At 33.7% G+C, this 9893-nt stretch overlaps 1 protein-coding gene across 1 annotated transcript in view; it reads right to left on the reverse strand.

Annotated features, from left to right (window-relative positions):
- LOC107756507 (leucine-rich repeat and immunoglobulin-like domain-containing nogo receptor-interacting protein 2) overlaps window positions 1-9893 on the reverse strand; it is a 169566-nt gene that overhangs the window by 83809 nt on the left and 75864 nt on the right. The gene's annotated exons all lie outside the window — the stretch shown is intronic.

Genomic DNA, 9893 nt, shown 5'->3' on the forward strand with positions numbered 1-9893 from the left:
TTTATTTTACCATTTTTTTCTTATGCTCTAAACAATGTAATGACATGAAAAAATACTAAATTCACAAAGCTTTTTATTTCTGGTTCTCAGGAGGATATATATATATATATAATTTTTTTTTTTTTCAGAATACTGGCATATATTATTTATACATTATTTTTTTGTCTTTTGTCTTTTTTTTTAATTTGTGAATTTATGTTATGCTTGGTTATGTATATTTATTTATTATAAAAACACAATAGGAATAGTTCTAATAAACAATAAAACAAGGACATCGTGTTGTTGGCTTTAAATGTTAAAAATTAACTTTGTTCGTTTCCTGGGTTAAAAGGCCAATTTAATAAAGTTTTTTAATATTTTTTATTTTATTTTATTTTTTTTTATTTAATATATATATATATTTTTTCAACCATAATGAAGACAAGGTGGGAAAAAAATAATTTGACAAAAAATTGACATGGAAAAAGTTTTTTTCCCCTCAACTAAAAAAAAAATCTTGTCAACTAAAAACCTGTCAACTAAAAAAAAGTGTTGTTGACTAAATTTAGATGCCATTTTAGTAAAGTAGAACTGGATAAAATGAATGAATGAATGAACAAATAAATAAATAAATGTTATTATTAAGATGTAGAATTTCTGTAGCGCTTATGTTTCAACATTAAAACATTACAACAAATTAAAAATTAATTCTTAACCTGCTAACTAGGTTAACTAAGATACTAGGTTAACTAGGTTTATTATAGGTTATTAAAGATCAAATGTTTAATCAATGGCTACATTCACCCAGACAGTGTGAATGTATTCACTAAAAGACATGACTCTCAAATGCCCTTCTCTTACTCACAATAACTCTGTAAACACCATAGCAGCAGATAACAATTCTAAACATCAAGTCTTTGTTTTGCTTATTTACAGATGTCATTTTTTTATCCCTATTTCAACAATTTCAGGCATCTCCCGCTGTTTTCGTCCTTTCAGACATGCATTTCCCCACTGTCTGCTTCACCCAAACATTTTACAGGAGTTATGTCTCAATCTCTAACAGCACAATACCCCTATTTTCTGGAATTTTTTTCATAACCTGAGAGAGTATGACAGCTCTAACATTAGAGTCTGACTGCAAAAAGAGCAAACCTCATGACATATGTATGCCGATGATGCAACGGCCAACTAGCTGACTGCGGATCCACCCATACATACACACACAACCAAACTGGCTGTAAAACTTCAGCTACACTGTAGCTGTCAATATAAAATAACTAAAATATGTATGCACAGAATCATATTTGGCTCTCTAAATAGCAGCACTTTTCACACAGTGAAAATGCCAGTACGGTTCTGTCCAATATCACTTTATGTCCCTTTAAAAATACGTCTATACAATTAAAAAGAGAATATGATTATTTGTGCGCATGCTTTTGTGCATGGCCTGTCACTTCTGAAATGAATGGTGCTCATAACAGAGGAGTCATAACCAATTCTCCTCCACTTGCCTGTCGGGCAGAGAAATTGCTGATGCTCTAGATTTCCAAGGTAAAGAGAAGATTAAGTGTGGACCGCTGGTGTGTCCTGCTCCATACAAATCTAAGCTGAAGATAAAGTAGTGCTTTGTTCATGTCAGATTTAGTTCCTTATGTGAGGGAAAGCCATTTATGGTATATTAGTGCCATGAAGGTTTCAACCTTTGGGATGTTTTTACTTGTCAGAGTGATGGGATTTATACGCAGGCTGTCTCAAGGTTACACATTTGTCTGAAGGCTTCACATCACAATAAATTAAAGCTACCGGCAGCTTTATTGTAGACACCATAATTATAGCTTAGGCCATCATGGGCAAAAGTCCAGTGATAGTGAATGTCACAGTCTACAAAAAATAAGTAAAAAGTTTGAACTTAAGAAAAAAGTTTTGTGTCATGTTTGGCTATTCATAAATGCCTAAATCTATTTCAAAACAGCCCAAAAGGCCACATTTCTAGGAATAAAGAAACAGAGTGAAAGGAAAAACAAACAGAAGTAAAGCACAAACATTTATAGAAATAAGCAGTTGATCTATAATCTCAAATTTTTGGGAGAACAAATGTTGACCCTGTAGGCACTTTCAAGCAGTGAAGTATTGATTTAGCAAGTTTTCAGTGCAGAAGAGCTAGACAAATGCAAAATGCAGCATGTACTTTTGGTGATGACTATAAATCTGCTTGGATAGAGAGAGCCAGAGGTCAGATTTGTTGTTCCACACAATTACGTCAAACAAGTACACCCTCACAAAACAACTGAAATATCAGTGTGCATTAAAACACTAAATGCTCCACAAAGCATGAGGCAAATGGCCATTTAAAAGGACATCTTTTTGTTGCTGTGGCTTTAAATGTAAAAAAATGAACTTTGTTCTTTTCCTGGTTTAAAAGGCCCCTCATAACAAAATTACTGATGAAAATGCTCTCTGTTTTATTTAATTATTTTTTCAACCACAATGAAGGTAAAAAAGAAAAAAAAATGGTTGATAGAAATCTGACAAGACATTTACATCAACTAAAATTTTATTTTCCTCAACTAAATTTAGATTTAATTTTATTAGAGTAAAACTGACTAAAATTAATGACTACAAAATGTCAAAATATTGACTCAATTCTAAGCATTATTGGCAAAAAGACAAAATATGACTAAAGAAATTGTAAAACTGCATCAAAGACACATAAAATCCCTTGTTACTAATTATAATACAACATGATAAACAAGTGAAAAAGATTTATTCAAAAAATACAAAATTTAATCGTAAATGTTTTACAAGAAATTTTTTTTTCTACTTCAAAATTTCGTTCAATTCAATGTTACTTGCGGTTTCTTTTTAATTGTTTGTGAAATTCATAATCACTTTCTGAGTGAAAATTGTTTCTACACCATTTTTTCTTCAGTGTGGATGTGTATGCATGAAAAGAGACTCTTCATCTTCTTCCAGCTTCTTCTAGATACTGCGTTGGCTAATTAATTAGACAACACGCTGTCAGACACTGTGTGCAATGGTTTCATGCCACACAGACAAAGCAACAGCAAAATGCATTCATGTGAGATCCAATGGCATCAAGGCGTGAGGACAAAACCATATAGGCAATAAATACTGCAGTGGTACATTCACGAATTCCTCCAAGACAAAACAAAGCATAAATAAGTCTGAATAAGCTCTAACATCACCCTTTAAACTCATTTACTGTCACAGCCATTCTTTTTCAGGATACTCTGCATGCAACTGCTAGCAGTCCGGATGTACTTCTGTGATGAGTTTGTTAGCGGTGCAGCTTTTTAGCTGCAGCTGGCGGGGCATCCGCCCCTGCTGCATTCGATTATTGTAGCCGCGCGATTTAAACACTGACCTTATCTAAACTGACAAATGGGCAATTCTCTCTCTCCTCAATCACACATACCCAGCGTGCTCTAGTTTCTTATTTACAGCCTATTTTTCAAATGCCACATTTGTTTCTGTTTACACCAAGGACTGAGGGCCATCAGCTGTGAAGCATTGTTCAGATGGGCTTCACCCCCGAGTGAGTTGCGGCAGGCGGATACGGCACTATATTCACGTTTATCTTTGTGGGTCAGATCTGGCATTCACCAGTTTGCCTTTTTTCATGCTGGCTTAGCGCTACAGTGATGAAGGGGGAAAAACACACCCTTACAAACAAGAGAGTTGTATGGTCATATTCTCTCTTTATCTACAGGGTTTCCCAATAATGTACCACTTCTAATTTCTAACAATGGTGTGTTATGAGCAGTGAACAGAAATGAATTAAATAAATAAATAAATAAATAAATAAATAAATAGTCTGTTCACTGCTTGTATAAGTTTTTTTTTCTGAATATTGCCAAACACATTTTTTAAAACTATTTTGTATTGATTATAAATATAAAACAACTATAAATAATACAATATATTTTTATTAAATAAATAAAATGAACATACCTAAATTAATAAATGAATAAAAATATCATTTATTTATTTAACTGAGAAGTCTATTCACTGCTCACATTATATTATTTTTATCCTGAAAATCGCACATAATGTATACATATTTTTATAGCTAGTGTATTTTTTGGCAGTTTTATTTGAGTTTTATCAGTTATGTATTTATTTTATTATAAATATATAATCAAACATATTTAAAAAATAATAAAACTTATATAAATAAATAAATAAATAAATGCATTCTGTACTGCATGTTTCAAATTAAAACACTCACGAAATCTCTTAATACTCATGTGTGTTTAGAACTTATGTAATTCTGCCATCCTTGTATTAAAAGACAAAATCATCTTTAGATTCAAATATGAAACCTATGACCTCATGAAAGACCTCTGCACTCTTCTTCAACCTCCTCTCCAGCGCCACAGGGAGTTCAGTTCACTGCAAGCCTCTCAACTACACTATGTCCCGACTTCATGAGGTCAAACCCAAGCCTCCCATGGTGCTGAGTAGGTGTGATTTTCTGACCTTAGCATGTGTGCGCTTAGCATTAGCATAGTCTCTCTTGAATTCAGGGGTGGTTCTAGGGTCAGAGAATATTCTGGGTTTAGTCAAGACCTTTGTGAATGCATATAGGCACCTATTTTCATAAAATTTTGAAAAATCATACTTTGATGTGCACTGTGTACTGATAACTGTTTGATCCAATTAACTTTAAATGTCAGTATTTAATTTTATGTCTGTGAAACATCATATGTTTACTTCATCTAGATGGTGGAATACTTTGGTCACAAAGTCAGCAAAAAAGTTTAATTTCTTCACTGTTGTAAGCAGAACAAAACAGTGTGACACCAACCAACCAACCTACCTGTTCACTTCAGATTATTCACTTGTCTGTTCACTTCTCATATATATATTTTTTTATAAATATTGCCATATAATTTATATATATTTTTTAAACTAAACTTTTGTAATTTTTTTGTATTTGTTCTTTTTCAGTCATATATTTATTATAATTACATAATCAAAAATGTACAAATACAATTTTATATGTTTTTACTAAATAAATATGTATAATGTCTTAATAAAGTGACCATTAACATTTAATACTTTTATATAAAAAATATAATATTAATATATTTATTTTAGTGCTGTCAATCGATTAAAAAAATTTAACTGATTAATCGCACACTTTTTTTCTGAAATTAATCGTGATTAATCCCACCTAACATTAAAGTTAGCACATTATTAGGAAAGGCGATTTGCAAAGATTCATTAAAAAAAACCTTATACTCCTTCTGTAGGTGAAGCTGGATCACGAATGATTCGCGCAAAGATAGACGCATTAAGGTAGATCGGGGGTGCATTCCCTTTCAGAAACAAATGTGATCCACTGTGTCTTCAGCGGCTCAGATGTCGGGAGTAAATGACGACTGCTATGTTCATTATTACATTCAACAACAGAACACCTCAATCGCTTAGGAGTCATTCTTGTCTACATCCGCTCCGGCGTCGAAACAATGGTGGACTGATGACAGCTCACTCAGGGCGAGTCTAAGATAAGACGCCAGGACAAGTCTGTGCTGAAAAGCTACTGTCAATCAAACTATCGTGGGAGGGGCCTGAGATCATCTGAGATCGGCTCGATTTGAGAAAGGGGAATATGACCTCAAAGTTTGCCTCTCCATTCTACAATCTCCAGCATTTCATCACACACTGTAAAATTCAATTAAATATGTATTTATTTGCCTTTTCGTCCCCCTTCTGTTCAGTCAGTCAGCATCTCAGAGTCACACCCAGTGATCCTGCCTGTTTTGCAGGGACTTTAAGCTGGTCTCATGGTGGGCTGCGCATGCTACAGAGTATCCCGTCATGTTTGAAGTGGCTGACTGTGCGCTAAAAGGGTGAGACTAAAAGAAACTGAGAGATTCTCTCCCGCTGTGACTCCAGCTGCCACCAGAGAGCTTTGGATCTGCATTTTCCCATGCAAAGAGGTATAAGCCACCTGTGCTACTACTTAGCTTCCTATTGTCTGCACAACTGGAGAAAGAGAGAGAGATTTTGTGGATCTAAATGTGCATTACCCTTCAGACCCGGATAACTTGACTTGTAAGCCCTCATGCACATGCATGCGGTCAGCTCACAATTACACGACATTTCCATGCAGTTCACGTGTGTCTCTGTGTGTGGTGACTTACACATTCAGTGCTTCTTATTCACCCCTGTTTGCCAGTGTGCTAATGTGCTGTGCATTCATGCATGTCGTCTCGCAAGCAAGATACTTGACTATAAGCATATTGTAGCCTTTTCTGCACATGGACAGCCTACTTAGACAGAAGGGGTAAATCCAATTACACCTCACTTTAATGTGACATATAGGGGTGGGTAAATATGGAATCAATATTACAGCAAAACTATACATCTGTGCACATTTATAATTCCTTAAAATAACGCTAAAGTTCATTCATTCATTCATTCATTCATTCATTCATTTAAAATACTGCAGCCATAGCAGTAAGGGATGATGGACATTTAAAAATATGTTTGATATATATGAAAGAATCCCTCTTGCGGTTCATTAAAGAAACATTTAACCCATTAATGGCCTTATTAATAATATAATATAATATAATATAATATAATATAACATAATATAATATAATATAATATAACATAATATAATAGAATATAATATAATAATATAAAATAATATATTTTTTGAAATGGTAAATAAAAATTATTGGAGTATAATTAACAAGGAATTACATTTAAGTCTTTGTAATTATTTGTGAAATTTACAAGAAGTTTCTGAGTGAAAATAATTTCAAAGTAAATCCATTTTTCAGTGTAATATACATTTTTATATAATAATTCCACTTTTAAAATATGACATCATATGGATTTAGAAAATAAATAAGTAATTTTTTATAGTGTTTGTGTGTGTTTGTACGTGTGTGTGCGCGTCTATGTGTGTGTGTGTGTGTGTATGTTTGTATTGATGTAGAAACGCAACAGAACAAACACTGAAGAAATAAAACATCATCGTCTTATGTCTTGTAAATGGTTTTGGACACAATAAACTTTAATAGCATGTTTGTCTGTGCTGATAATGCATTACACAAGCACAGTATGAAAATGACCTAGTTACATCCAACACAATGCTGTCTCTTCTTCCTACACACAGCGCAGACACTCACACGCACACATTCACCACTGCATCAATAAATCATAAACAAGAAATAAATTAAACATTAATTCCAAGCTTGTGGATAGCCGCTCACAGTTGGCCAACAGGAGCCTCTCTTGCTCTAGCTCCTATCTGGCACAGCTTAATTAGGATCCTCATATTTCCAGTGAACAAACAAAAGAAGGGGAAAAGAAGCATAAGAAAAGCAGCAGGAGAACAGGACACTCTAAGTAGGTTAGAGCTCCCCTCTTGGGTCAAACTACCACAGCTTACAGTCCTAATAGCAAAGCAGTGAGGGGGGAAATGAGAGGAGGACAGAAATATTTTAACAGCCCCTGCTAACTCCTCTGAAAACTAAAAATCTGTAACCCTAAAGGCAGAAATACATCATCAATACTAAACTGAACACTGTAGAGTGAATTCACTGAATGTGAAATAGCGTTGCACTAAAATTAATTGTCATTCCTTTCACTGCAAACACACCACATTTATGTTTAAATTAGCAACCTCATACTGTAGATGCTAAAATAATGCTGTGCAAATATGGATTTGCAAATAATGAGCACAAAAGTAAAAAAAAGTGCTATTTCTTGCAATATTCCTTAAATAGAGATGTTTGTGCATTTTTATTGATCAGACATAAGTTAATGATCAAATGATTTTGTGGCATTGTTACCACTGATTTACATAATTCCTTTAGCAAATCATGCACTTAAAACAATAAAGAAAGCACACTGCAGATCTTTAGTATTCATCTTTAGTAAATTCTAATATCCGGTCTGACTGGAGTGGCTTGTTCTTTAAATGTCATCTCCAGTCTAATAGTTAAAGAAATCACATTCAAAAACCATGAAAATTAAACAGCAAAGTTTAAAAAAATAATGTGGCACACAGCAAAGTCTAAAATGGCTTTGTTGCAACATTTCATTAATCTAATCTGCATCAGATACTAGTTTTCACTCACTGCATGCAGTACCAGCAATTCTCTCATGGCCTTTTAAATGGCTCTGGATATTGATCCATGAGAGAAATCCACTGTTACTAAGTGCAAATTTGCTTTTTCTTTCAAAGCGAATACATGAGAGATACTGGATACAAGATCAGCAACTCACTTAAAAACAACTGTTTATTGAATAAAAATTTAATTTTCATGTGATCACATTTGACTAAACTAAGAATTTTTTTCAGTGATTTATTATCAATCTATATAAGCTTTCTATTATAAAAAAAAAAAGTAAAAAATAAACTGTTTCATTTAAAAAAAGCACCTGGCTGATGGTCTGTTTAGTCATATGTCCTCCTTTAATAGCAATTAACCGTGGACAACAACACGGCAAACAAACAAGTGGCCGTCGTACACCAATACAGCTCACATTTCTTTTAATTAAAAGTGTGCAAGATCGTGGCTGACATTTTGGCTGTCCCCTGTGAGTGAGTCTTTGGCTGAACAAGACTCATCTGGTCTAATTAAATTGCAACAGAAGCCTCACACTGACTGGGTTGTTGACTGGTGCTGAGACATGTGGTTGACACGCTGCGGTTTTACAACAGCATCGCTAGATAGTATACTCCTCCTAACTTCCACAGAGGTCTTGAATCTATTCCAAAAATTCTCACTCCATTTTCACGTCCGCATATGCACTAACAACTTAATAATAGCCTTTGCATGTGCATTCAAACGAAATCTCCCTGTTCCCTGTGGCAGACTCATAAGGGAAAAAGTTGTTATAGCAACTTTTATTCAGCACCACCAAAAACATCTGCTGATATTCGTTATCAAAGTCTTGGCAATCTTTGGATTATTATATGTATGTATGAATGAACCAAGACAGTACAAAACAGAACAAATAATCAATCAATCAATTAATCAATCTATCTATCTATCTATCTATCTATCTATCTATACATAAATTGCTTATCTCTCTTAAGTCTCTTATGTATGGACGTTTTTGCCACAGAATAGAATAGAATAAAATAAAATAAAATAAAAGGTAACTGTTATTATTACCTCTTTATCATATAAACTCGCAATTGCAAGATAAAGTCTGTATTGTGAGATAAAAAGTCACCTTTTTATTTTTTTATTCTGAGTGGCGGACACCACTGGACAAAAATAGTGAGATGTAAACTCAGAATCAAGAAAGAAAAAAGTCTGAATTGCGAGATGTGAACTAAGAATGTACTTATTACTTTCAGACTTTTGTGCCATAACTCAAATTCATTACAGTTTTTCTCATTTGCTAAGGCACACTTAATGAAACTGGGATCCACTTGATCTTCATCATCACATTCTTAGCACAGCAGAAGTCTTCTGTTGCAAATGTCTTAACACTTTTTCATTTGTTTCACACATTTTTCACACCCTTTTGCAAATCTCATTGAAAGACCACAAACCTTATTGGATTAACTGTGTTGAACAAAAGGAAAACATCTATTCACAGCTGATAGAAAGTACTTGCATAATTATGAATCTCTAATGCACCTGTGTGAAACTCGTTTGCACAACTCTTCAATCAGCAATCAGTCCTATATTTGGATCTGTATTTCAGCTTTACTGTATTGCCCTGTTGGCATAACAAACTGTGTCTAGATGTTTCATCAGTCCCATTTATGTGTCATAATGTCAATTTTAATATGCTTTGTTCAGATTTGATATTGTAATGCATTGTTTTACCATACAGTTACATGCAACTGGAATAATTTGCTTTTTTTTTTTTTTTTGGAGAATAATGAACATGAAGCTGAAGTAGCA

The sequence above is a fragment of the Sinocyclocheilus rhinocerous genome, unplaced genomic scaffold (assembly GCF_001515625.1).
Source record: "Sinocyclocheilus rhinocerous isolate Xijiao unplaced genomic scaffold, SAMN03320098_v1.1 scaffold111, whole genome shotgun sequence".
Lineage (NCBI taxonomy): Eukaryota > Metazoa > Chordata > Actinopteri > Cypriniformes > Cyprinidae > Sinocyclocheilus > Sinocyclocheilus rhinocerous.